Source organism: Rhipicephalus microplus, unplaced genomic scaffold (assembly GCF_043290135.1).
Source record: "Rhipicephalus microplus isolate Deutch F79 unplaced genomic scaffold, USDA_Rmic scaffold_53, whole genome shotgun sequence".
Taxonomy (NCBI): domain Eukaryota; kingdom Metazoa; phylum Arthropoda; class Arachnida; order Ixodida; family Ixodidae; genus Rhipicephalus; species Rhipicephalus microplus.
In genome coordinates, this window is record NW_027464626.1 from 97,440 (window position 1) to 122,912 (window position 25,473).

Here is a 25,473-nt window from a genome sequence, read left to right on the forward strand (position 1 = left end):
TGGCTAGCGCGATCTGCTGTTGACCGAAAGGTTGCAGGTTCGAGCCCACCCGGTTGTGGTGGGGTGCTTCTTTTTCTTTGGGCTGATAGCTGTGAAGAAATGTTCGGACGGTGGTGAGAGTGGAGCACGACTGTCTCCGTGGCGCAGTTGGCTAGCGCGATTTGCAGTTAACCAAAAAGTTGGAGGTTCGAGCCCACCCGGTGGTGGTGCGGCACTTTTTTTTCTTTGGGCTGATAGCTTTGAAGATATTTTCTGATGGTGGTGAGAGTGAAGCATGACTGTCTCCGTGGCGCAATTGGCTAGCGTGATCGGCTGTTAACCGAAAGGTTGGAGTTTCGAGCCCACCCGGGGACGGTGTGTCGCTTTTTTTTTCTTTGCGCTGATAGCTTTGAAGATATGTTCTGATGGTGGTGAGAGTGGAGCACGACTCTGTTCGTGGCGCAATTGGCTAGCGCGATCGGCTGTTAACAGAAAGGATGGAGGTTCGAGCCCACCCGGGGGTGGTGCGCCGCTTTTTTTTCTTTGGGCTGATAGCGTTGAAGATATGTTCTGATGGTGGTGAGAGTGAAGCAGGACTGTCTCCGTGGCGCAATTTGCTAGCGCGATCGGCTGTTAAGCGAAGGGTTGGAGGTTCGAGCCCTTCCGGGAGTGGTGTGTTGCTTTTTTTTTGCACTGATAACTTTGGAGACATGTTCTCACGGTGGTGAGATCTGAGCACGGCTGTCTCCGTGGCGCAATTGGCTAGCCCGTTCGGCTGTTAACCGAAGAATTGGAGGTTTGAGCCCTCCCAGGAGTGGTGTGTTGCTTTTTTCTTTGCGCTGATAGCTTTGAAGATATGTTCTGATGGTGGTGAGAGTGAAGCAGGACTGTCTCCGTGGCGCAATTGGCTAGCGTGATCGGCTGTTAACCGAAAGGTTTGAGGTTCGAGCCCACCCGGTGGTGGTGCGGCGGTTTTTTTCTTTGGGCTGATAGCTTTGAAGATATGTTCTGATGATGGTGAGAGTAGAGCAGGACTGTCTCCGTGGCGCAATTGACTAGCGCGATCGGCTGTTAACCGAAAGCTTGGGGTTTCGAGCCCACCCGGTAGTATCGCGGCGCTTTTTTTTCTTTGAGCTGATAGCTTTGAAGATATGTTCTGATGGTGGTGAAAGTAGAGCCTCACTGTCTCCGTGGCGCAATTAGCTAGCGCGATCGGCTGTTAACCGAAATTTTGGAGTTTCGAGCCCACCCGGGGACGGTGTGTCGCTTTTTTTTCTTTGCGCTGATTGCTTTGAAGATTTGTTCTAATGGTGGTGAGAGTGGAGCACGACTGTCTCCGTGACGCAATTGGCTATCGCGATCGGCTGTTAACAGAAAGGATGGAGGTTCGAGCCCGGCCGGGGGTGGTGCGGCGCTTTTTTTTCTTTGGGCTGATAGCTTGAAGATATGTTCTGATGTTGGCGAGAGTGGAGCACGACTGTCTCCATGGCGCAATTGGCGAGCGCGATCGGCTGTTAACCGAAAGGTTGGAGGTTAGAGCCCACCCGGTGGTAGTGCGGCGCTTTTTTTTCTTTGGGCTGATACCTTTGAAGATATGTTCTGATGGTGGTGAGAGTGAAGCATGACTGTCTCCGTGGCGCAATTGGCTAGCGTGATCGGCTGTTAACCGAAAGGTTGGAGTTTCGAGCCCACCCGGGGACGGTGTGTCGCTTTTTTTTTCTTTGCGCTGATAGCTTTGAAGATATGTTCTGATGGTGGTGAGAGTGGAGCACGACTCTGTTCGTGGCGCAATTGGCTAGCGCGATCGGCTGTTAACAGAAAGGATGGAGGTTCGAGCCCACCCGGGGGTGGTGCGCCGCTTTTGTTTCTTTGGGCTGATAGCGTTGAAGATATGTTCTGATGTTAGTGAGAGTGGAGCACGACTGTCTCCATGGCGCAATTGGCGAGCGTGATCGGCTGTTAACCGAAAGGTTGGAGGTTCGAGCCCACCCGGTGGTAGTGCGGCGCTTTTTTTTCTTTGGGCTGATAGCTTTGAAGATATGTTCTGATGGTGGTGAGAGTGGAGAAGGACTGTCTCCGTTGCGCAATTGGCTAGCGTGATCGGCTGTTAACCGAAAGCTTGGAGTTTCGAGCCCACTGGGGCGGTGTGTCGTTTTTTTTTGCGCTGAAAGCTTTGAAGATATGTTCTGATAGTGGTGAAAGTGGAGCCTCACTGTCTCCGTGGCGCAATTGGCTAGCGCGATCGGCTGTTAGACGAAAGGTTGGAGGGTCGAGCCCACCCGGAGTGGTGCAGCGCTTTTTTTCTTTGGACTGATAGCTTTGAAGATATGTTCTGAGGGTGGTGAGAGTATAGCAGGACTGTCTCCGTGGCGCAATTGGCTAGCGCGATCGGCTGTTAACCGAGAGGTTGGAGGTTTGAGCCCACCCGGGGACGGTGTGTCACTTTTTTTTTCATTTCGCTGATAGCTTTGAAGATATGTCCTGATGGTGGTGAGAGTGGAGCACGACTGTCTGCGTGGCGCAGTTGGCTAACGCGGTTTGCAGTTAACCGAAAAGTTGGAGGTTTGAGCCCACCCGGTGGTGGTGCGGCACTTTTTTTTCTTTCGGCTGATTGCTTTGAAGATATGTTCTGATGGTGGTGAGAGTATAGCAGGACTGCCTCCGTGGCGCAATTTGCTAGCGCGATCGGCTGTTAAGCAAAAGGTTGGAGGTTCGAGCCCTCCTGGGAGTGGTGTGTTGCTTTTTTCTTTGCGCTGATAACTTTAGAGACATGTCACGGTGGTGAGAGTGGAGCACGACTGTCTCCGTGGCCCAATTGGCTAGCGCGATCCGCTGTTAACGTAAAGGTTGGAGGTTCGAGCCCACCAGGTGGTGGTCTGGCGCTTTTTTTTCTTTGGGCTGATATCTCTGAAGAAATGTTCTGACGGTGGTGAGCGTGGAGCACGACTGTCTCCGTGGCACCATTGGCTAGCGCGATCGGCTGTTAACCGAAAGGTTGGAGGTTCGAGCCCACCCGGTGGTGGCTCGGCGCTTTTTTTTCTTTGGGCTGATAGCTCCGAAGAAATGTTCTGACGGTGGTGAGAGTGGAGCACGACTGTCTCCGTGGCGCAATTGGCTAGCGCTATCGGCTGTTAACCGAAAGGTTGGAGGTTCGAGTCCTCCCGGGAGTGGTGTGTTGCTTTTTTTTCTTTGGGCTGATAGCTTTAAAGATATGTTCTGATGGTGGTGAGAGTGAAGCAGGACTGTCTCCGTGGCGCAATTGGCTAGCGCGATCGACTGTTAACCGAAAGGTTGGAGGTTCGAGCCCACCCGGTTGTGGTGCGGCGCTTTTTTTCTTTGAGCTGATAGCTTTGAAGATATATTCTGACGGTGGTAAGAGTAGAGCAGGACTGTCTCCGTGGCGCAATTTGCTAGCGCGATCGGCTGTTAACCGAAAAGTTGGAGTTTCTAGCCCACCCGGGGACAGTGTGTCGCTTTTTTTTTCTTTGCGCTGATTGCTTTGAAGATATGTTCTGATGGTGGTGATAGTGGAGCACGACTGTGTCCGTGGCGCAATTGGCTAGCGCGATCTGCTGTTGACCGATTGGTTGGAGGTTCGTGCTCACCCGGTGGTTGTGTGGCGCTTCTTTTTCTTTGGGCTGATAGCGGTGAAGAAATGTTTTGACGGTGGTGAGAGTGGAGCACGACTGTCTCCGTGGCGCAGTTGGCTAGCGCGATTTGCAGTTAACCGAAAAGTTGGAGGTTCTAGCCCACCCGGTGGTTCGGCAGTTTTTTTTCTTTGCGCTGATAGCTTTGAAGATATGTTGTGATGGTGGTGAGAGTGGAGCAGGACTGTCTCCGTTGCGCGATTGGCTAGCGTGATCGGCTGTTAACCGAAAGCTTGGAGTTTCGAGCCCACTGGGGACGGTGTGTCGCTTTTTTTTTCTTTTCGCTGATAGCTTTAAAGATATGTTCTGATGGTTGTGAGAGTTGAGCACGACTGTCTCTGTGGCGCAATTGGCTAGCGCGATCTGCTGTTGACTGAAAGGTTGGAGGTTCGAGCCCACCTGGTGGTGGTGCGGCGCTTCTTTTTCTTTGGGCTGATAGCTCTGAAGAAATGTCCTGGTGGTGGTGAGAGTTGAGCACGACTGTCTCCGTGACGCAGTTGGCTAGCGCGATTTGCAGTTAACCGAAAAGTTGGAGGTTCGAGCCCACCCGGTGGTGGTGCGGCACTTTTTTTTCTTTGGGCTGATAGCTTTGAAGATATGTTCTGATGGTGGTGAGAGTATAGCAGGACTGCCTCCGTGGCGCAATTTGCTATCGCAATCGGCTGTTAAGCGAAAGGTTGGAGGCTTGAGCCCTCCCGGGAGTGGTGTGTTGCTTTTTTCTTTGCGCTGATAGCTTTGAAGATATGTTCTAATGGTGGTGAGAGTGGAGCACGACTGTCTCCGTGGCCCAATTGGCTAGCGCGATCCGCTGTTAACGTAAAGGTTGGAGGTTCGAGCCCACCAGGTGGTGGTGCGGCGCTTTTTTTTTCTTCGGGCTGATAGCTCTGAAGAAATGTTTTGACGGTGGTGAGCGTGGAGCACGACTGTCTCCGTGGCGCCATTGGCTAGCGCGATCGGCTTTTAACCGAAAGGTTGGAGGTTCGAGCCCACCCGGTGGTGGTTCGGCGCTTTTTTTCTTTGGGCTGATAGCTCCGAAGAAATGTTCTTACGGTGGTGAGAGTGGAGCACGACTGTCTCCGTGGCGCGATTGGCTAGCGCTATCGGCTGTTAACCGAAAGGTTGGAGGTTCGAGCCCTCCCGGGAGTGGTGTGTTGCTTTTTTTTCTTTGGGCTGATAGCTTTAGAGATATGTTCTGATGGTGGCTGGAGTGGAGCAGGACTGTCTCCGTGGCGCAATGGGCTAGCGCGTTCGGGCGTTAACCGAAATGTTGGAGGTTCGAGCACACCCGGTGGTGGTGCTGGCTTTTTTCTATAGGCTGATAACTTTGAAGATATGTTCTGATGGTGGTGAGAGTGGAGCAGGACTGTCTCCGTGGCGCAATTGGCTAGCGCGATCGGCTGTTAGCCGAAAGGTTGGAGGCTCGAGCCCACCCGGGGGTGGTGCGGCGCTTTTTTTCTTTGGGCTGATAGCATTGAAGATATGTTCTGATGGTGGTGAGAGTATAGCAGGACTGTCTCCGTGACGCAATTGGCTAGCGCGATCGGCTGTTAACCGAGAGGTTGGAGGTTTGAGCCCACCCGGGGACGGTGTGTCGCTTTTTTTTCTTTTCGTTGACAGCTTTGAAAATATGTTCTGATGGTGGTGAGAGTGGAGCACGACTGTCTCCGTGGCGCAATTGGCTAGCGCGATCTGCTGTTGACCGAAAGGTTGCAGGTTCGAGCCCACCCGGTGGTGGTGGGGCGCTTCTTTTTCTTTGGGCTGATAGCTGTGAAGAAATGTTCGTACGGTGGTGAGAGTGGAGCACGACTGTCTCCGTGGCGCAGTTGGCTAGCGCGATTTGCAGTTAACCAAAAAGTTGGAGGTTCGAGCCCACCTGGTGGTGGTGCGGCACTTTTTTTCTTTGGGCTGATAGCTTTGAAGATATGTTCTGATGGTATTGAGTGTATAGCAGGACTGTTTCCGTGGCGCAATTTGCTAGCGCGATCGGCTGTTAAGCGAAAGGTTGGAGGTTCGAGCCCTCCCGGGAGTGGTGTGTTGCTTTTTTTTGCGCTGATAACTTTGGAGACATGTTCTCACGGTGGTGAGACCTGAGCACGACTGTCTCCGTGGCGCAATTGGCTAGCGCGATCGGCTGTTAACCAAAAGGTTGGAGGTTCGAGCCCACCCGGTGGTGGTGAGGGCTTATTTTTCTGAGGGCTGAAAACTTTCAAGATATGTTCTTATGGTGGTGAGAGTGAAGCAGGACTGTCTCCGTGGCGCAATTGGCTAACGCGATCGACTGTTAACGAAAAGGTTAGAGGTTCGAGCCCACCCGGTGGTGGGGCGGCGCTATTTTCTTTGGGCTGATAGCTTTGAAGATATGTTCTGATGGTGGTGAGAGTAGAGCAGGACTGTCTCCGTGGCACAATTGGCTAGCGCGATCGGCTGTTAACCGAAAGCTTGGAGTTTCGAGCCCACCCGGTAGTATCGCGGCGCTTTTTTTTTGAGCTGATAGCTTTGAAGATATGTTCTGATGGTGGTGTGAGTGGAGCAGGACAGTCTCCGTGGCGCAATTGGCTAGCGCGATCGGCTGTTAACCGAAAGGTTGGAGTTTCGAGCCCACCCGGGGACGGTGTGTCGCTTTTTTTTTCTTTGCGCTGATAGCTTTGAAGATATGTTCTGATGGTGGTGAGAGTGGAGCACGACTCTGTTCGTGGCGCAATTGGCTAGCGCGATCGGCTGTTAACAGAAAGGATGGAGGTTCGAGCCCACCCGGGGGTGGTGCGCCGCTTTTTTTCTTTGGGCTGATAGGGTTGAAGATATGTTCTGATGTTAGTGAGAGTGGAGCACGACTGTCTCCATGGCGCAATTGGCGAGCGTGATCGGCTGTTAACCGAAACGTTGGAGGTTCGAGCCCACCCGGTGGTAGTGCGGCGCTTTTTTTTCTTTGGGCTGATAGCTTTGAAGATATGTTCTGATGGTGGTGAGAGTGGAGGACTGTCTCCGTTGCGCAATTGGCTAGCGTGATCGGCTGTTAACCGAAAGCTTGGAGTTTCGAGCCCACTGGGGCGGTGTGTCGTTTTTTTTGCGCTAAAAGCTTTGAAGATATGTTCTGATAGTGGTGAAAGTGGAGCCTCACTGTCTCCGTGGCGCAATTGGCTAGCGCGATCGGCTGTTAGACGAAAGGTTGGAGGTTCGAGCCCACCCGGAATGGTGCAGCGCTTTTTTTCTTTGGACTGATAGCTTTGAAGATATGTTCTGAGGGTGGTGAGAGTATAGCAGGACTGTCTCCGTGGCGCAATTGGCAAGCGCGATCGGCTGTTAACCGAGAGGTTGGAGGTTTGAGCCCACCCGGGGACGGTGTGTCACTTTTTTTTTTCATTTCGCTGATAGCTTTGAAGATATGTCCTGATGGTGGTGAGAGTGGAGCACGACTGTCTGCGTGGCGCAGTTGGCTAACGCGGTTTGCAGTTAACCGAAAAGTTGGAGGTTTGAGCCCACCCGGTGGTGGTGCGGCACTTTTTTTTCTTTCGGCTGATAGCTTTGAAGATATGTTCTGATGGTGGTGAGAGTATAGCAGGACTGCCTCCGTGGCGCAATTTGCTAGCGCGATCGGCTGTTAAGCGAAAGGTTGGAGGTTCGAGCCCTCCTGGGAGTGGTGTGTTGCTTTTTTCTTTGCGCTGATAACTTTAGAGACATGTTCTCACGGTGGTGAGAGTGGAGCACGACTGTCTCCGTGGCCCAATTGGCTAGCGCGATCCGCTGTTAACGTAAAGGTTGGAGGTTCGAGCCCACCAGGTGGTGGTCTGGCGCTTTTTTTTTCTTTGGGCTGATAGCTCTGAAGAAATGTTCTGACGGTGGTGAGCGTGGAGCACGACTGTCTCCGTGGCACCATTGGCTAGCGCGATCGGCTGTTAACCGAAAGGTTGGAGGTTCGAGCCCACCCGGTGGTGGTTCGGCGCTTTTTTTTCTTTGGGCTGATAGCTCCGAAGAAATGTTCTGACGGTGGTGAGAGTGGAGCACGACTGTCTCCGTGGCGCAATTGGCTAGCGCTATCGGCTGTTAACCGAAAGGTTGGAGGTTCGAGCCCTCCCGGGAGTGGTGTGTTGCTTTTTTTTCTTTGGGCTGATAGCTTTAAAGATATGTTCTGATGGTGGTGAGAGTGAAGCAGGACTGTCTCCGTGGCGCAATTGGCTAGCGCGATCGACTGTTAACCGAAAGGTTGGAGGTTCGAGCCCACCCGGTGGTGGTGCGGCGCTTTTTTTCTTTGAGCTGATAGCTTTGAAGATATATTCTGACGGTGGTAAGAGTAGAGCAGGACTGTCTCCGTGGCGCAATTTGCTAGCGCGATCGGCTGTTAACCGAAAAGTTGGAGTTTCTAGCCCACCCGGGGACAGTGTGTCGCTTTTTTTTTCTTTGCGCTGATTGCTTTGAAGATATGTTCTGATGGTGGTGATAGTGGAGCACGACTGTGTCCGTGGCGCAATTGGCTAGCGCGATCTGCTGTTGACCGATTGGTTGGAGGTTCGAGCTCACCCGGTGGTTGTGTGGCGCTTCTTTTTCTTTGGGCTGATAGCGGTGAAGAAATGTTTTGACGGTGGTGAGAGTGGAGCACGACTGTCTCCGTGGCGCAGTTGGCTAGCGCGATTTGCAGTTAACCGAAAAGTTGGAGGTTCTAGCCCACCCGGTGGTTCGGCAGTTTTTTTTCTTTGCGCTGATAGCTTTGAAGATATGTTCTGATGGTGGTGAGAGTGGAGCACGACTGTCTCCGTGGCGCAATTGGCTAGCGCGATTGGCTGTTAACCGAAAGGTTGCAGGTTCGAGCCCACCCGGTGGTAGTGCGGTGCTTTTTTTCTTTGGGCTGATAGCTTTGAAGATATGTTGTGATGGTGTTGAGAGTGGAGCAGGACTGTCTCCGTTGCGCAATTGGCTAGCGTGATCGGCTGTTAACCGAAAGCTTGGAGTTTCGAGCCCACTGGGGACGGTGTGTCGCTTTTTTTTTCTTTTCGCTGATAGCTTTAAAGATATGTTCTGATGGTTGTGAGAGTTGAGCACGACTGTCTCTGTGGCGCAATTGGCTAGCGCGATCTGCTGTTGACTGAAAGGTTGGAGGTTCGAGCCCACCTGGTGGTGGTGCGGCGCTTCTTTTTCTTTGGGCTGATAGCTCTGAAGAAATGTCCTGGTGGTGGTGAGAGTTGAGCACGACTGTCTCCGTGACGCAGTTGGCTAGCGCGATTTGCAGTTAACCGAAAAGTTGGAGGTTCGAGCCCACCCGGTGGTGGTGCGGCACTTTTTTTTCTTTGGGCTGATAGCTTTGAAGATATGTTCTGAATGTGGTGAGAGTATAGCAGGACTGCCTCCGTGGCGCAATTTGCTATCGCAATCGGCTGTTAAGCGAAAGGTTGGAGGTTTGAGCCCTCCCGGGAGTGGTGTGTTGCTTTTTTCTTTGCGCTGATAGCTTTGAAGATATGTTCTAATGGTGGTGAGAGTGGAGCACGACTGTCTCCGTGGCCCAATTGGCTAGCGCGATCCGCTGTTAACGTAAAGGTTGGAGGTTCGAGCCCACCAGGTGGTGGTGCGGCGCTTTTTTTTCTTCGGGCTGATAGCTCTGAAGAAATGTTTTGACGGTGGTGAGCGTGGAGCAAGACTGTCTCCGTGGCGCCATTGGCTAGCGCGATCGGCTTTTAACCGAAAGGTTGGAGGTTCGAGCCCACCCGGTGGTGGTTCGGCGCTTTTTTTCTTTGGGCTGATAGCTCCGAAGAAATGTTCTTACGGTGGTGAGAGTGGAGCACGACTGTCTCCGTGGCGCGATTGGCTAGCGCTATCGGCTGTTAACCGAAAGGTTGGAGGTTCAAGCCCTCCCGGGAGTGGTGTGTTGCTTTTTTTTCTTTGGGCTGATAGCTTTAGAGATATGTTCTGATGGTGGCTGGAGTGGAGCAGGACTGTCTCCGTGGCGCAATGGGCTAGCGCGTTCGGCCGTTAACCGAAAGGTTGGAGGTTCGAGCACACCCGGTGGTGGTGCTGGCTTTTTTCTATAGGCTGATAACTTTGAAGATATGTTCTGATGGTGGTGAGAGTGGAGCAGGACTGTCTCCCTGGCGCAATTGGCTAGCGCGATCGGCTGTTAACCGAAAAATTGGAGGTTTGAGCCCACCCTTTGGTGGTGCAGCACTTTTTTTCGGGCTGATAGCTTTGAAGATATGTTCTGATGGTGGTGAGAGTGGAGCACGACTGTCTCCGTAGGGCAATTGGCTAGCGCGATCGGTTGTTAACCGAAAGGTTGAAGTTTCGAGGCCACCCGGTGGTGGTGCGGCGCTTTTTTTTGTTGGTCTGATAGCTTTGAAGATATGTTCTGATGGTGGTGAGAGTGGAGCAGGACTGTCTCGGTGGCGCAATTGGCTAGCGCGATCGGCTGTTAATCATAAGGTTGGAGTTTTGAGCCCTCCCGGGAGTGGTCTGTTGCTTTTTTCTTTGCTTTGATAGCTTTGAAGATATGTTCTGATGGTGGTGAAAGTGGAGCACGACTGTTTCCGTGGCGGAATTGGGTAGTGCGATCGGCTGTTAACCGAAAGGTTGGAGGTTCGAGCCCACCCGGTGGTGGTTTGGCGCTCTTTTTGTTTGGGCTGATAGCTTTGAAGAAATGTTCTTATGGTGGTGAGTGTGGAGCAGGACTGTCTCCGTGGCGCAATTGGCTAGTGCGATCGGCTGTTAACCGAAAGGTTTGAGGTTCGAGCTCACCCGGTGGTGGTGCGGCGCTTTTTTTCTTTGGGCTGATAGCTTTGAAGATATGTTCTGATGGTGGTGAGGGTAGAGCAGGACTGTCTCCGTGGCGCAATGGGCTAGCGCGATCGGCTGTTAACCGAAAGCTTGGAGTTTCGAGCCCACTGGGGACGGTGTGTCGTTTTTTTGCGCTGAAAGCTTTGAAGATATGTCCTGATGGTGGTGAGAGTGGAGCACGACTGTCTCTGTGGCGCAATTGGCTAGCGCGATCTGCTGTTGACTGAAAGGTTGGAGGTTCGAGCACACCTGGTGGTGGTGTGGCGCTTCTTTTTCTTTGGGCTGATAGCTCTGAAGAAATGTCCTGGCGGTGGTGAGAGTGGAGCACGACTGTCTGCGTGGCGCAGTTGGCTAACGCGATTTGCAGTTAACCGAAAAGTTGGAGGTTTGAGCCCACCCGGTGGTGGTGCGGCACTTTTTTTTCTTTGGGCTGATAGCTTTGAAGATATGTTCTGATGGTGGTGAGAGTATAGCAGGACTGCCTCCGTGGCGCAATTTGCTAGCGCGATCGGCTGTTAAGCGAAAGGTTGGAGGTTCGAGCCCTCCCGGGAGTGGTGTGTTGCTTTTTTTTCTTTGGGCTGATAGCTTTAAAGATATGTTCTGATGGTGGCTAGAGTGGAGCAGGACTGTCTCCGTGGCGCAATTGGCTAGCGCGTTCGGCCGTTACCCGAAAGGTTGGAGGTTCGAGCACACCCGGTGGTGGTGCTGGCTTTTTTCTATGGGCTGATAGCTTTGAAGATATGTTCTGATGGTGGTGAGAGTGAAGCAGGACTGTCTCCGTGGCGCAATTGGCTAGCGCGATCGACTGTTAACCGAAAGGTTGGAGGTTCGAGCCCTCCTGGGAGTGGTGTGTTGCTTTTTTCTTTGCGCTGATAACTTTAGAGACATGTTCTCACGGTGGTGAGAGTGGAGCACGACTGTCTCCGTGGCCCAATTGGCTAGCGCGATCCGCTGTTAACGTAAAGGTTGGAGGTTCGAGCCCACCAGGTGGTGGTGCGGCGCTTTTTTTCTTTGGGCAGATAGCTCTGAAGAAATGTTCTGACGGTGGTGAGCGTGGAGCACGACTGTCTCCGTGGCACCATTGGCTAGCGCGATCGCCTGTTAACCGAAAGGTTGGAGGTTCGAGCCCACCCGGTGGTGGTTCGGCGCTTTTTTTTTCTTTGGGCTGATAGCTCCGAAGAAATGTTTGGACGGTGGTGAGAGTGGAGCACGACTGTCTCCGTGGCGCAATTGGCTAGCGCTATCGGCTGTTAACCGAAAGGATGGAGGTTCGAGCCCTCCCGGGAGTGGTGTGTTGCTTTTTTTCTTTGGGCTGCTAGCTCCAAAGATATGTGTTCATGGTGGCTAGAGGGGAGCAGGACTGTCTCCGTGGCGCAATTGGCTAGCGCGTTCGGCCGTTAACCGAAAGGTTGGAGGTTCGAGCACACCCGGTGGTGGTGCTGGCTTTTTTCTATGGGCTGATAGCTTTGAAGATATGTTCTGATGGTGGTGAGAGTGAAGCAGGACTGTCTCCGTGGCGCAATTGGCTAGCGCGATCGACTGTTAACCGAAAGGTTGGAGGTTCGAGCCCACCCGGTGGTGGTGCGGCGCTTTTTTTTTGGGCTGATAGCTTTGAAGATATGTTCTGATGGTGGTGAGAGTGGAGCAGGACTGTCTCCGTGGCGCAATTGGCTAGCGCGATCGGCTGTTAACTGTAAGCTTGGAGTTTCGAGCCCACCAGGTAGTGGTGCGGCGCTTTTTTTCTTTGAGCTGATAGCTTTGAAGATATGTTCTGACGGTGGTGAGAGTAGAGCAGGACTGTCTCCGTGGCGCAATTCGCTAGCGCGATCGGCCGCTAACCGAAAAGTTGGAGTTTCGAGCCCACCCGGGGACAGTGTGTCGCTTTTTTTTCTTTGCGCTGATTGCTTTGAAGATATGTTCTAATGGTGGTGAGAGTGGAGCACGACTGTCTCTGTGGCGCAATTGGCTAGCGCGATCTGCTGTTGACTGATAGGTTGGAGGTTCGAGCCCACCTGGTGGTGGTGCGGCGCTTCTTTTTCTTTGGGCTGATAGCTCTGAAGAAATGTCCCGGTGGTGGTGAGAGTTGAGCACGACTGTCTCCGTGACGCAGTTGGCTAGCGCGATTTGCAGTTAACCGAAAAGTTGGAGGTTCGAGCCCACCCGGTGGTGATGCGGCGCTTTTTTTTCTTTGGGCTGATAGCTCTGAAGAAATGTTCTGACGGTGGTGAGGGTGGAGCACGACTGTCTCCGTGGCGCCATTGGCTAGCGCGATCGGCTTTAAACCGAAAGGTTGGAGGTTCGAGCCCACCCGGTGGTGGTTCGGCGCTTTTTTTCTTTGGGCTGTTAGCTTTGAAGATATGTTCTGATGGTGGTGAGAGTGGAGCAGGACTGTCTCGGTGGCGCAATTGGCTAGCGCGATCGGCTGTTAACCATAAGGTTGGAGTTTTGAGCCCTCCCGGGAATGGTCTGTTGCTTTTTTTTTGCTTTGATAGCTTTGAAGATATGTTCTGATGGTGGTGAAAGTGGAGCACGACTGTTTCCGTGGCGGAATTGGCTAGTGCGATCGGCTGTTAACCGAAAGGTTGGAGGTTCGAGCCCACCCGGTGGTGGTTTAGCGCTCTTTTTGTTTGGGCTGATAGCTCTGAAGAAATGTTTTGACGGTGGTGAGCGTGGAGCACGACTGTCTCCGTGGCGCCATTGGCTAGCGCGATCGGCTTTTAACCGAAAGGTTGGAGGTTCGAGCCCACCCGGTGGTGGTTCGGCGCTTTTTTTCTTTGGGCTGATAGCTCCGAAGAAATGTTCTTACGGTGGTGAGAGTGGAGCACGACTGTCTCCGTGGCGCGATTGGCTAGCGCTATCGGCTGGTAACCGAAAGGTTGGAGGTTCAAGCCCTCCCGGGAGTGGTGTGTTGCTTTTTTTTCTTTGGGCTGATAGCTTTAGAGATATGTTCTGATGGTGGCTGGAGTGGAGCAGGACTGTCTCCGTGGCGCAATGGGCTAGCGCGTTCGGCCGTTAACCGAAAGGTTGGAGGTTCGAGCACACCCGGTGGTGGTGCTGGCTTTTTTCTATAGGCTGATAACTTTGAAGATATGTTCTGATGGTGGTGAGAGTGGAGCAGGACTGTCTCCCTGGCGCAATTGGCTAGCGCGATCGGCTGTTAACCGAAAAATTGGAGGTTTGAGCCCACCCTTTGGTGGTGCAGCGCTTTTTTTCGGGCTGATAGCTTTGAAGATATGTTCTGATGGTGGTGAGAGTGGAGCACGACTGTCTCCGTAGGGCAATTGGCTAGCGCGATCGGTTGTTAACCGAAAGGTTGAAGTTTCGAGGCCACCCGGTGGTGCGGCGCTTTTTTTTTGTTGGTCTGATAGCTTTGAAGATATGTTCTGATGGTGGTGAGAGTGGAGCAGGACTGTCTCGGTGGCGCAATTGGCTAGCGCGATCGGCTGTTAATCATAAGGTTGGAGTTTTGAGCCCTCCCGGGAGTGGTCTGTTGCTTTTTTCTTTGCTTTGATAGCTTTGAAGATATGTTCTGATGGTGGTGAAAGTGGAGCACGACTGTTTCCGTGGCGGAATTGGGTAGTGCGATCGGCTGTTAACCGAAAGGTTGGAGGTTCGAGCCCACCCGGTGGTGGTTTGGCGCTCTTTTTGTTTGGGCTGATAGCTTTGAAGAAATGTTCTTATGGTGGTGAGTGTGGAGCAGGACTGTCTCCGTGGCGCAATTGGCTAGTGCGATCGGCTGTTAACCGAAAGGTTTGAGGTTCGAGCTCACCCGGTGGTGGTGCGGCGCTTTTTTTCTTTGGGCTGATAGCTTTGAAGATATGTTCTGATGGTGGTGAGGGTAGAGCAGGACTGTCTCCGTGGCGCAATGGGCTAGCGCGATCGGCTGTTAACCGAAAGCTTGGAGTTTCGAGCCCACTGGGGACGGTGTGTCGTTTTTTTGCGCTGAAAGCTTTGAAGATATGTCCTGATGGTGGTGAGAGTGGAGCACGACTGTCTCTGTGGCGCAATTGGCTAGCGCGATCTGCTGTTGACTGAAAGGTTGGAGGTTCGAGCCCACCTGGTGGTGGTGTGGCGCTTCTTTTTCTTTGGGCTGATAGCTCTGAAGAAATGTCCTGGCGGTGGTGAGAGTGGAGCACGACTGTCTGCGTGGCGCAGTTGGCTAACGCGATTTGCAGTTAACCGAAAAGTTGGAGGTTTGAGCCCACCCGGTGGTGGTGCGGCACTTTTTTTTCTTTGGGCTGATAGCTTTGAAGATATGTTCTGATGGTGGTGAGAGTATAGCAGGACTGCCTCCGTGGCGCAATTTGCTAGCGCGATCGGCTGTTAAGCGAAAGGTTGGAGGTTCGAGCCCTCCCGGGAGTGGTGTGTTGCTTTTTTTTCTTTGGGCTGATAGCTTTAAAGATATGTTCTGATGGTGGCTAGAGTGGAGCAGGACTGTCTCCGTGGCGCAATTGGCTAGCGCGTTCGGCCGTTACCCGAAAGGTTGGAGGTTCGAGCACACCCGGTGGTGGTGCTGGCTTTTTTCTATGGGCTGATAGCTTTGAAGATATGTTCTGATGGTGGTGAGAGTGAAGCAGGACTGTCTCCGTGGCGCAATTGGCTAGCGCGATCGACTGTTAACCGAAAGGTTGGAGGTTCGAGCCCTCCTGGGAGTGGTGTGTTGCTTTTTTCTTTGCGCTGATAACTTTAGAGACATGTTCTCACGGTGGTGAGAGTGGAGCACGACTGTCTCCGTGGCCCAATTGGCTAGCGCGATCCGCTGTTAACGTAAAGGTTGGAGGTTCGAGCCCACCAGGTGGTGGTGCGGCGCTTTTTTTTCTTTGGGCAGATAGCTCTGAAGAAATGTTCTGACGGTGGTGAGCGTGGAGCACGACTGTCTCCGTGGCACCATTGGCTAGCGCGATCGCCTGTTAACCGAAAGGTTGGAGGTTCGAGCCCACCCGGTGGTGGTTCGGCGCTTTTTTTTCTTTGGGCTGATAGCTCGGAAGAAATGTTTTGACGGTGGTGAGAGTGGAGCACGACTGTCTCCGTGGCGCAATTGGCTAGCGCTATCGGCTGTTAACCGAAAGGATGGAGGTTCGAGCCCTCCCGGGAGTGGTGTGTTGCTTTTTTTTCTTTGGGCTGATAGCTCTAAAGATATGTTCTGATGGTGGCTAGAGGGGAGCAGGACTGTCTCCGTGGCGCAATTGGCTAGCGCGTTCGGCCGTTAACCGAAAGGTTGGAGGTTCGAGCACACCCGGTGGTGGTGCTGGCTTTTTTCTATGGGCTGATAGCTTTGAAGATATGTTCTGATGGTGGTGAGAGTGAAGCAGGACTGTCTCCGTGGCGCAATTGGCTAGCGCGATCGACTGTTAACCGAAAGGTTGGAGGTTCGAGCCCACCCGGTGGTGGTGCGGCGCTTTTTTTCTTTGGGCTGATAGCTTTGAAGATAAGTTCTGATGGTGGTGAGAGTGGAGCAGGACTGTCTCCGTGGCGCAATTGGCTAGCGCGATCGGCTGTTAACTGTAAGCTTGGAGTTTCGAGCCCACCAGGTAGTGGTGCGGCGCTTTTTTTCTTTGAGCTGATAGCTTTGAAGATATGTTCTGACGGTGGTGAGAGTAGAGCAGGACTGTCTCCGTGGCGCAATTCGCTAGCGCGATCGGCCGCTAACCGAAAAGTTGGAGTTTCGAGCCCACCCGGGGACAGTGTGTCGCTTTTTTTTCTTTGCGCTGATTGCTTTGAAGATATGTTCTAATGGTGGTGAGAGTGGAGCACGACTGTCTCCGTGACGCAATTGGCTATCGCGATCAGCTGTTAACAGAAAGGATGGAGGTTCGAGCCCGGCCGGGGGTGTTGCGGCGCTTTTTTTTTTCTTTGGGCTGATAGCTTTGAAGATATGTTTTGATGTTGGTGAGAGTGGAGCACGACTGTCTCCATGGCGAAATTGGCGAGCGCGTTCGGCTGTTAACCGAAAGGTTGGAGTTTCGAGCCCACCCGGGGACGGTGTGTCGCTTTTTTTTCTTTGCGGTGATAGCTTTGAAGTTATGTTCTGATGGTGGTGAGAGTGGAGCACGACTGTGTCCGTGGCGCAATTGGCTAGCGCGATCTGCTGTTGACCGATTGGTTGGAGGTTCGAGCTCACCCGGTGGTTGTGTGGCGCTTCTTTTTCTTTGGGCTGATAGCTGTGAAGAAATGTTTTGACGGTGGTGAGAGCGGAGCACGACTGTCTCCGTGGCGCAGTTGGCTAGCGCGATTTGCAGTTAACCGAAAAGTTGGAGGTTCGAGCCCACCCGGTGGTTCGGCAGTTTTTTTTCTTTGCGCTGATAGCTTTGGAGATATGTTCTGATGGTGGTGAGAGTGGAGCACGACTGTCTCCGTGGCGCAATTGGCTAGCGCGATCGGCTCTTAACCGAAAGGTTGCAGGTTCGAGCCCACCCGGTGGTAGTGCGGCGCTTTTTTTTCTTTGGGCTGACAGCTTTGAAGATATGTTGTGATGGTGTTGAGAGTGGAACAGAACTGTCTCCGTTGCGCAATTGGCTAGCGTGATCGGCTGTTAACCGAAAGCTTGGAGTTTCGAGCCCACTGAAACGGTGTGTCGCTTTTTTTTCTTTTCGCTGATAGCTTTAAAGATATGTTCTGATGGTGGTGAGAGTTGAGCACGACTGTCTCTGTGGCGCAATTGGCTAGCGCGATCTGCTGTTGACTGATAGGTTGGAGGTTCGAGCCCACCTGGTGGTGGTGCGGCGCTTCTTTTTCTTTGGGCTGATAGCTCTGAAGAAATGTCCCGGTGGTGGTGAGAGTTGAGCACGACTGTCTCCGTGACGCAGTTGGCTAGCGCGATTTGCAGTTAACCGAAAAGTTGGAGGTTCGAGCCCACCCGGCGGTGGTGCGGCGCTTTTTTTTCTTTGGGCTGATAGCTCTGAAGAAATGTTCTGACGGTGGTGAGGGTGGAGCACGACTGTCTCCGTGGCGCCATTGGCTAGCGCGATCGGCTTTAAACCGAAAAGTTGGAGGTTCGAGCCCACCCGGTGGTGGTTCGGCGCTTTTTTTCTTTGGGCTGTTAGCTTTGAAGGTATGTTCTGATGGTGGTGAGAGTGGAGCAGGACTGTCTCGGTGGCGCAATTGGCTAGCGCGATCGGCTGTTAACCATAAGGTTGGAGTTTTGAGCCCTCCCGGGAGTGGTCTGTTGCTTTTTTTTTTGCTTTGATAGCTTTGAAGATATGTTCTGATGGTGGTGAAAGTGGAGCACGACTGTTTCCGTGGCGGAATTGGCTAGTGCGATCGGCTGTTAACCGAAAGGTTGGAGGTTCGAGCCCACCCGGTGGTGGTTTAGCGCTCTTTTTGTTTGGGCTGATAGCTTTGAAGAAATGTTCTTATGGTGGTGAGTGTGGAGCAGGAATGTCTCCGTGGCGCAATTGGCTAGTGCGATCGGCTGTTAACCGAAAAGTTGGAGGTTCGAGCGCTCCCGGGAGTGGTGTGTTGCTTTTTTCTTTGCACTGATAGCTTTGAAGATATGTTCTGATGGTGGTGAGAGTGGAGCACGACTGTCTCCGCGGCGCAATTGGCTTGCGCGATCGGCTGTTAACCGAAAGTTTGGAGTTTCGACCCCTCCCGGGAGTGGTGTGTGGCTTTTTTCTTTGCTTTGATAGCTTTGAAGATATGTTCTGATGGTGGTGAAAGTAGAGCACGACTGTTTCCGTGGCGGAATTGGCTAGTCCGATCGGCTGTTAACCGAAAGGTTGGAGGTTCGAGCCCACCCGGTGGTGGTTTGGCGCTTTTTTTTCTTTGGGCTGATAGCTTTGAAGATATGTTCTGATGGTGGTGAGAGTATAGCAGGACTGCCTCCATGGCGCAATTTGCTAGCGCGATCGGCTGTTAAGCGAAAGGTTGGAGGTTTGAGCCCTCCCGGGAGTGGTGTGTTGCTTTTTTCTTTGCGCTGATAGCTTTGAAGATATGTTCTAATGGTGGTGAGAGTGGAGCACGACTGTCTCCGTGGCCCAATTGGCTAGCGCGATCCGCTGTTAACGTAAAGGTTGGAGGTTCGAGCCCACCCGGTGAGGGTGCGGCGCTTTTTTTTCTTTGGGCTGATAGCTCTGAAGAAATGTTCTGACGGTGGTGAGCGTGGAGCACGACTGTCTCCGTGGCGCCATTGGCTAGCGCGATCGGCTTTTAACCGAAAGGTTGGAGGTTCGAGCCCACCCGGTGGTGGTTCGGCGCTTTTTTTCTTTGGGCTGATAGCTCCGAAGAAATGTTCTTACGGTGGTGAGAGTGGAGCACGACTGTCTCCGTGGCGCGATTGGCTAGCGCTATCGGCTGTTAACCGAAAGGTTGGAGGTTCGAGCCCTCCCGGGAGTGGTGTGTTGCTTTTTTTTCTTTGGGCTGATAGCTTTAGAGATATGTTCTGATGGTGGCTGGAGTGGAGCAGGACTGTCTCCGTGGCGCAATGGGCTAGCGCGTTCGGCCGTTAACCGAAAGGTTGGAGGTTCGAGCACACCCGGTGGTGGTGCTGGCTTTTTTCTATAGGCTGATAACTTTGAAGATATGTTCTGATGGTGGTGAGAGTGGAGCAGGACTGTCTCCGTGGCGCAATTGGCTAGCGCGATCGGCTGTTAACCGAAAAATTGGAGGTTTGAGCCCACCCTTTGGTGGTGCAGCGCTTTTTTTCGGGCTGATAGCTTTGAAGATATGTTCTGATGGTGGTGAGAGTGGAGCACGACTGTCTCCGTAGGGCAATTGGCTAGCGCGATCGCTGGTTAACCGAAAGGTTGAAGTTTTGAGGCCACCCGGTGGTGGTGCGGCGCTTTTTTTTGTTGGTCTGATAGCTTTGAAGATATGTTCTGATGGTGGTGAGAGTGGAGCAGGACTGTCTCGGTGGCGCAATTGGCTAGCGCGATCGGCTGTTAACCATAAGGTTGGAGTTTTGAGCCCTCCCGGGAGTGGTCTGTTGCTTTTTTCTTTGCTTTGATAGCTTTGAAGATATGTTCTGATGGTGGTGAAAGTGGAGCACGACTGTTTCCGTGGCGGAATTGGCTAGTGCGATTGGCTGTTAACCGAAAGGTTGGAGGTTCGGGCCCACCCGGTGGTGGTTTGGCGCTCTTTTTGTTTGGGCTGATAGCTTTGAAGAAATGTTCTTATGGTGGTGAGTGTGGAGCAGGACTGTCTCCGTGGCGCAATTGGCTAGTGCGATCGGCTGTTAACCGAAAGGTTTGAGGTTCGACCCCACCCGGTGGTGGTGCGGCGCTTTTTTTCTTTGGGCTGATAGCTTTGAAGATATGTTCTGATGGTGGTGAGAGTAGAGCAGGACTGTCTCCGTGGCGCAATGGGCTAGCGCGATCGGCTGTTAACCGAAAGCTTGGAGTTTCGAGCCCACTGGGGACGGTGTGTCGTTTTTTTTTTGCGCTGAAAGCTTTGAAGATATGTCCTGATGGTGGTGAGAGTGGAGCACGACTGTCTCTGTGGCGCAATTGGCTAGCGCGATCTGCTGTTGACTGAAAGGTTGGAGGTTCGAGCCCACCTGGTGGTGGTGTGGCGCTTCTTTTTCTTTGGGCTGATAGCTCTGAAGAAATGTCCTGGCGGTGGTGAGAGTGGAGCACGACTGTCTGCGTGGCGCAGTTGGCTAACGCGATTTGCAGTTAACCGAAAAGTTGGAGGTTTGAGCCCACCCGGTGGTGGTGCGGCACTTTTTTTTCTTTGGGCTGATAGCTTTGAAGATATGTTCTGATGGTGGTGAGAGTATAGTAGGACTGCCTCCGTGGCGCAATTTGCTAGCGCGATCGGCTGTTAAGCGAAAGGTTGGAGGTTCGAGCCCTCCCGGGAGTGGTGTGTTGCTTTTTTTTCTTTGGGCTGATAGCTTTAAAGATATGTTCTGATGGTGGCTAGAGTGGAGCAGGACTGTCTCCGTGGCGCAATTGGCTAGCGCGTTCGGCCGTTAACCGAAAGGTTGGAGGTTCGAGCACACCCGGTGGTGGTGCTGGCTTTTTTCTATGGGCTGATAGCTTTGAAGATATGTTCTGATGGTGGTGAGAGTGAAGCAGGACTGTCTCCGTGGCGCAATTGGCTAGCGCGATCGACTGTTAACCGAAAGGTTGGAGGTTCGAGCCCTCCTGGGAGTGGTGTGTTGCTTTTTTCTTTGCGCTGATAACTTTAGAGACATGTTCTCACGGTGGTGAGAGTGGAGCACGACTGTCTCCGTGGCCCAATTGGCTAGCGCGATCCGCTGTTAACGTAAAGGTTGGAGGTTCGAGCCCACCAGGTGGTGGTGCGGCGCTTTTTTTTCTTTGGGCAGATAGCTCTGAAGAAATGTTCTGACGGTGGTGAGCGTGGAGCACGACTGTCTCCGTGGCACCATTGGCTAGCGCGATCGCCTGTTAACCGAAAGGTTGGAGGTTCGAGCCCACCCGGTGGTGGTTCGGCGCTTTTTTTTCTTTGGGCTGATAGCTCCGAAGAAATGTTTTGACGGTGGTGAGAGTGGAGCACGACTGTCTCCGTGGCGCAAGTGGCTAGCGCTATCGGCTGTTAACCGAAAGGTTGGAGGTTCGAGCCCTCCTGGGAGTGGTGTGTTGCTTTTTTTTCTTTGGGCTGATAGCTTTAAAGATATGTTCTGATGGTGGCTAGAGTGGAGCAGGACTGTCTCCGTGGCGCAATTGGCTAGCGCGTTCGGCCGTTAACCGAAAGGTTGGAGGTTCGAGCACACCCGGTGGTGGTGCTGGCTTTTTTCTATGGGCTGATAGCTTTGAAGATATGTTCTGATGGTGGTGAGAGTGAAGCAGGACTGTCTCCGTGGCGCAATTGGCTAGCGCGATCGACTGTTAACCGAAAGGTTGGAGGTTCGAGCCCACCCGGTGGTGGTGCGGCGCTTTTTTTCTTTGGGCTGATAGCTTTGAAGATATGTTCTGATGGTGGTGAGAGTGGAGCAGGACTGTCTCCGTGGCGCAATTGGCTAGCGCGATCGGCTGTTAACTGTAAGCTTGGAGTTTCGAGCCCACCAGGTAGTGGTGCGGCGCTTTTTTTCTTTGAGCTGATAGCTTTGAAGATATGTTCTGACGGTGGTGAGAGTGGAGCACGACTGTCTCCGTGACGCAATTGGCTATCGCGATCGGCTGTTAACAGAAAGGTTGGAGGTTCGAGCCCGGCCGGGGGTGTTGCGGCGCTTTTTTTTTCTTTGGGCTGATAGCTTTGAAGATATGTTTTGATGTTGGTGAGAGTGGAGCACGACTGTCTCCATGGCGAAATTGGCGAGCGCGTTCGGCTGTTAACCGAAAGGTTGGAGTTTCGAGCCCACCCGGGGACGGTGTGTCGCTTTTTTTTTTGCGGTGATAGCTTTGAAGATATGTTCTGATGGTGGTGAAAGTGGAGCACGGCTGTCTCCGTGGCGCAATTGGCTAGCGCGATCGGCTGTTAGCCGAAAGGTTGGAGGTTTGAGCCCACCCGGGGGTGGTGCGGCGCTTTTTTTCTTTGGGCTGATAGCTTTGAAGATATGTTCTGACGGTGGTGAGAGTGTAGCAGGACTGTCTCCGTGCCGCAATTGACTTGCGCGATCGGCTGGTAACCGAGAGGTTGGAGGTTTGAGCCCACCCGGGGACGGTGTGTCGCTTTTTTTTTTCGCTGATAACTTTGAAGATATGTTCTGATGGTGGTGAGAGTGGAGCACGACTGTGTCCGTGGCGCAATTGGCTAGCGCGATCTGCTGTTGACCGATTGGTTGGAGGTTCGAGCTCACCCGGTGGTTGTGTGGCGCTTCTTTTTCTTTGGGCTGATAGCTGTGAAGAAATGTTTTGACGGTGGTGAGAGCGGAGCACGACTGTCTCCGTGGCGCAGTTGGCTAGCGCGATTTGCAGTTAACCGAAAAGTTGGAGGTTCGAGCCCACCCGGTGGTTCGGCAGTTTTTTTTCTTTGCGCTGATAGCTTTGGAGATATGTTCTGATGGTGGTGAGAGTGGAGCACGACAGTCTCCGTGGCGCAATTGGCTAGCGCGATCGGCTGTTAACCGAAAGGTTGCAGGTTCGAGCCCACCCGGTGGTAGTGCGGCGCTTTTTTTTCTTTGGGCTGATAGCTTTGAAGATAGGTTGTGATGGTGTTGAGAGTGGAGCAGGATTGTCTCCGTTGCGCAATTGGCTAGCGTGATCGGCTGTTAACCGAAAGCTTGGAGTTTCGAGCCCACTGGGGACGGTGTGTCGCTTTTTTTCTTTTCGCTGATAGCTTTAAAGATATGTTCTGATGGTGGTGACAGTTGAGCACGACTGTCTCTGTGGCGCAATTGGCTAGCGCGATCTGCTGTTGACTGATAGGTTGGAGGTTCGAGCCCACCTGGTGGTGGTGCGGCGCTTCTTTTTCTTTGGGCTGATAGCTCTGAAGAAATGTCCCGGTGGTGGTGAGAGTTGAGCACGACTGTCTCCGTGACGCAGTTGGCTAGCGCGATTTGCAGTTAACCGAGAAGTTGGAGGTTCGAGCCCACCCGGTGGTGGTGCGGCGCTTTTTTTTCTTTGGGCTGATAGCTCTGAAGAAATGTTCTGACGGTGGTGAGGGTGGAGCACGACTGTCTCCGTGGCGCCATTGGCTAGCGCGATCGGCTTTAAACCGAAAGGTTGGAGGTTCGAGCCCACCCGGTGGTGGTTCGGCGCTTTTTTTCTTTGGGCTGTTAGCTTTGAAGATATGTTCTGATGGTGGTGAGAGTGGAGCAGGACTGTCTCGGTGGCGCAATTGGCTAGCGCGATCGGCTGTTAACCATAAGGTTGGAGTTTTGAGCCCTCCCGGGAGTGGTCTGTTGCTTTTTTTTTGCTTTGATAGCTTTGAAGATATGTTCTGATGGTGGTGAAAGTGGAGCACGACTGTTTCCGTGGCGGAATTGGCTAGTGCGATCGGCTGTTAACCGAAAGGTTGGAGGTTCGAGCCCACCCGGTGGTGGTTTAGCGCTCTTTTTGTTTGGGCTGATAGCTTTGAAGAAATGTTCTTATGGTGGTGAGTGTGGAGCAGGAATGTCTCCGTGGCGCAATTGGCTAGTGCGATCGGCTGTTAACCGAAAAGTTGGAGGTTCGAGCGCTACCGGGAGTGGTGTGTTGCTTTTTTCTTTGCACTGATAGCTTTGAAGATATGTTCTGATGGTGGTGAGAGTGGAGCACGACTGTCTCCGCGGCGCAATTGGCTAGCGCGATCGGCTGTTAACCGAAAGGTTGGAGGTTCGAGCCCACCCGGTGGTGGTTTGGCGCTTTTTTTTCTTTGGGCTGATAGCTTTGAAGATATGTTCTGATGGTGGTGAGAGTATAGCAGGACTGCCTCCATGGCGCAATTTGCTAGCGCGATCGGCTGTTAAGCGAAAGGTTGGAGGTTTGAGCCCTCCCGGGAGTGGTGTGTTGCTTTTTTCTTTGCGCTGATAGCTTTGAAGATATGTTCTAATGGTGGTGAGAGTGGAGCACGACTGTCTCCGTGGCCCAATTGGCTAGCGCGATCCGCTGTTAACGTAAAGGTTGGAGGTTCGAGCCCACCCGGTGAGGGTGCGGCGCTTTTTTTTCTTTGGGCTGATAGCTCTGAAGAAATGTTCTGACGGTGGTGAGCGTGGAGGACGACTGTCTCCGTGGCGCCATTGGCTAGCGCGATCGGCTTTTAACCGAAAGGTTGGAGGTTCGAGCCCACCCGGTGGTGGTTCGGCGTTTTTTTCTTTGGGCTGATAGCTCCGAAGAAATGTTCTTACGGTGGTGAGAGTGGAATACGACTGTCTCCGTAGGGCAATTGGCTAGCGCGATCGGCTGTTAACCGAAAGGATGGAGGTTCGAGCCCACCCGGGGGTGGTGCGCCGCTTTTTTTTCTTTGGGCTGATAGCGTTGGAGATATGTTCTGTTGTTAGTGAGAGTGGAGCACGGCTGTCTCCATGGCGCAATTGGCGAGCGCAATCGGCTGTTAGACGAAAGGTTTGAGGTTCGAGCCCACCCGGAGTGGTGCGGCGCTTTTTTTCTTTGGACTGATAGCTTTGAAGATATGTTCTAATGGTGGTGAGAGTATAGCAGGACTGTCTCCGTGGCGCAATTGGCTAGCGCGATCGGCTGTTAACCGAGAGGTTGGAGGTTTGAGCCCACCCGGGGACGGTGTGTCGCTTTTTTTTTTCTTTTCGCTGATAGCTTTGAAGATATGTTCTGATGGTGGAGAGAGGGGAGCACGACTGTCTCTGTGGCGCAATTGGCTAGCGCGATCTGCTGTTGACTGAAAGGTTGGAGGTTCGAGCCCACCTGGTGGTGGTGCGGCGCTTCTTTTTCTTTGGGCTGATAGCTCTGAAGATATGTTCTGATGGTGGTGAGAGTATAGCAGGACTGTCTCCGTGACGCAATTGGCTAGCGCAATCGGCTGTTAACCGAGAGGTTGGAGGTTTGAGCCCACCCGGGGACGGTGTGTCGCTTTTTTTTTCTTTTCGGTGACAGCTTTGAAAATATGTTCTGAAGGTGGTGAGAGGTGAGCACGACTGTCTCCGTGGCGCAATTGGCTAGCGCGATCTGCTGTTGACCGAAAGGTTGCAGGTTCGAGCCCACCCGGTTGTGGTGGGGTGCTTCTTTTTCTTTGGGCTGATAGCTGTGAAGAAATGTTCGGACGGTGGTGAGAGTGGAGCACGACTGTCTCCGTGGGGCAGTTGGCTAGCGCGATTTGCAGTTAACCAAAAAGTTGGAGGTTCGAGCCCACCCGGTGGTGGTGCGGCACTTTTTTTTTCTTTGGGCTGATAGGTTTGAAGATATTTTCTGATGGTATTGAGAGTATAGCAGGACTGTCTCCGTGGCGCAATTTGCTAGCGCGATCGGCTGTTAAGCGAAAGGTTGGAGGTTCGAGCCCTTCCGGGAGTGGTGTGTTGCTTTATTTTGCACTGATAACTTTGGAGACATGTTCTCACGGTGGTGAGATCTGAGCACGGCTGTCTCCGTGGCGCAATTGGCTAGCCCGTTCGGCTGTTAACCGAAGAATTGGAGGTTTGAGCCCTCCCAGGAGTGGGGTGTTGCTTTTTTCTTTGCGCTGATAGCTTTGAAAACATGTTCGAATGGTGGTGAGAGTGGAGCACGACTCTCTCCGTGGCGCCATTGGCTAGTGCGATCGGCTGTTAACCAAAAGGTTGGAGGTTCGAGCCCACCCGGTGGTG

General features: G+C 52.8%; 3 non-coding genes across 3 annotated transcripts; all 3 read left to right on the top strand.

Moving 5' to 3' along the window:
• Positions 1-2,339: 2,339 nt before the first annotated feature.
• On the top strand, positions 2,340-2,413 carry TRNAN-GUU (transfer RNA asparagine (anticodon GUU)). The gene has a single exon. It is a non-coding gene; the product is annotated as a tRNA-Asn (tRNA).
• A 4,478-nt stretch (positions 2,414-6,891) lies between these two features.
• On the top strand, positions 6,892-6,965 carry TRNAN-GUU (transfer RNA asparagine (anticodon GUU)). Its single transcript has one exon. It is a non-coding gene; the product is annotated as a tRNA-Asn (tRNA).
• Positions 6,966-24,365: 17,400 nt separating this feature from the next.
• TRNAN-GUU (transfer RNA asparagine (anticodon GUU)) lies at positions 24,366-24,439 on the top strand. Its single transcript has one exon. It is a non-coding gene; the product is annotated as a tRNA-Asn (tRNA).
• The last annotated feature ends 1,034 nt before the right edge of the window (positions 24,440-25,473 follow it).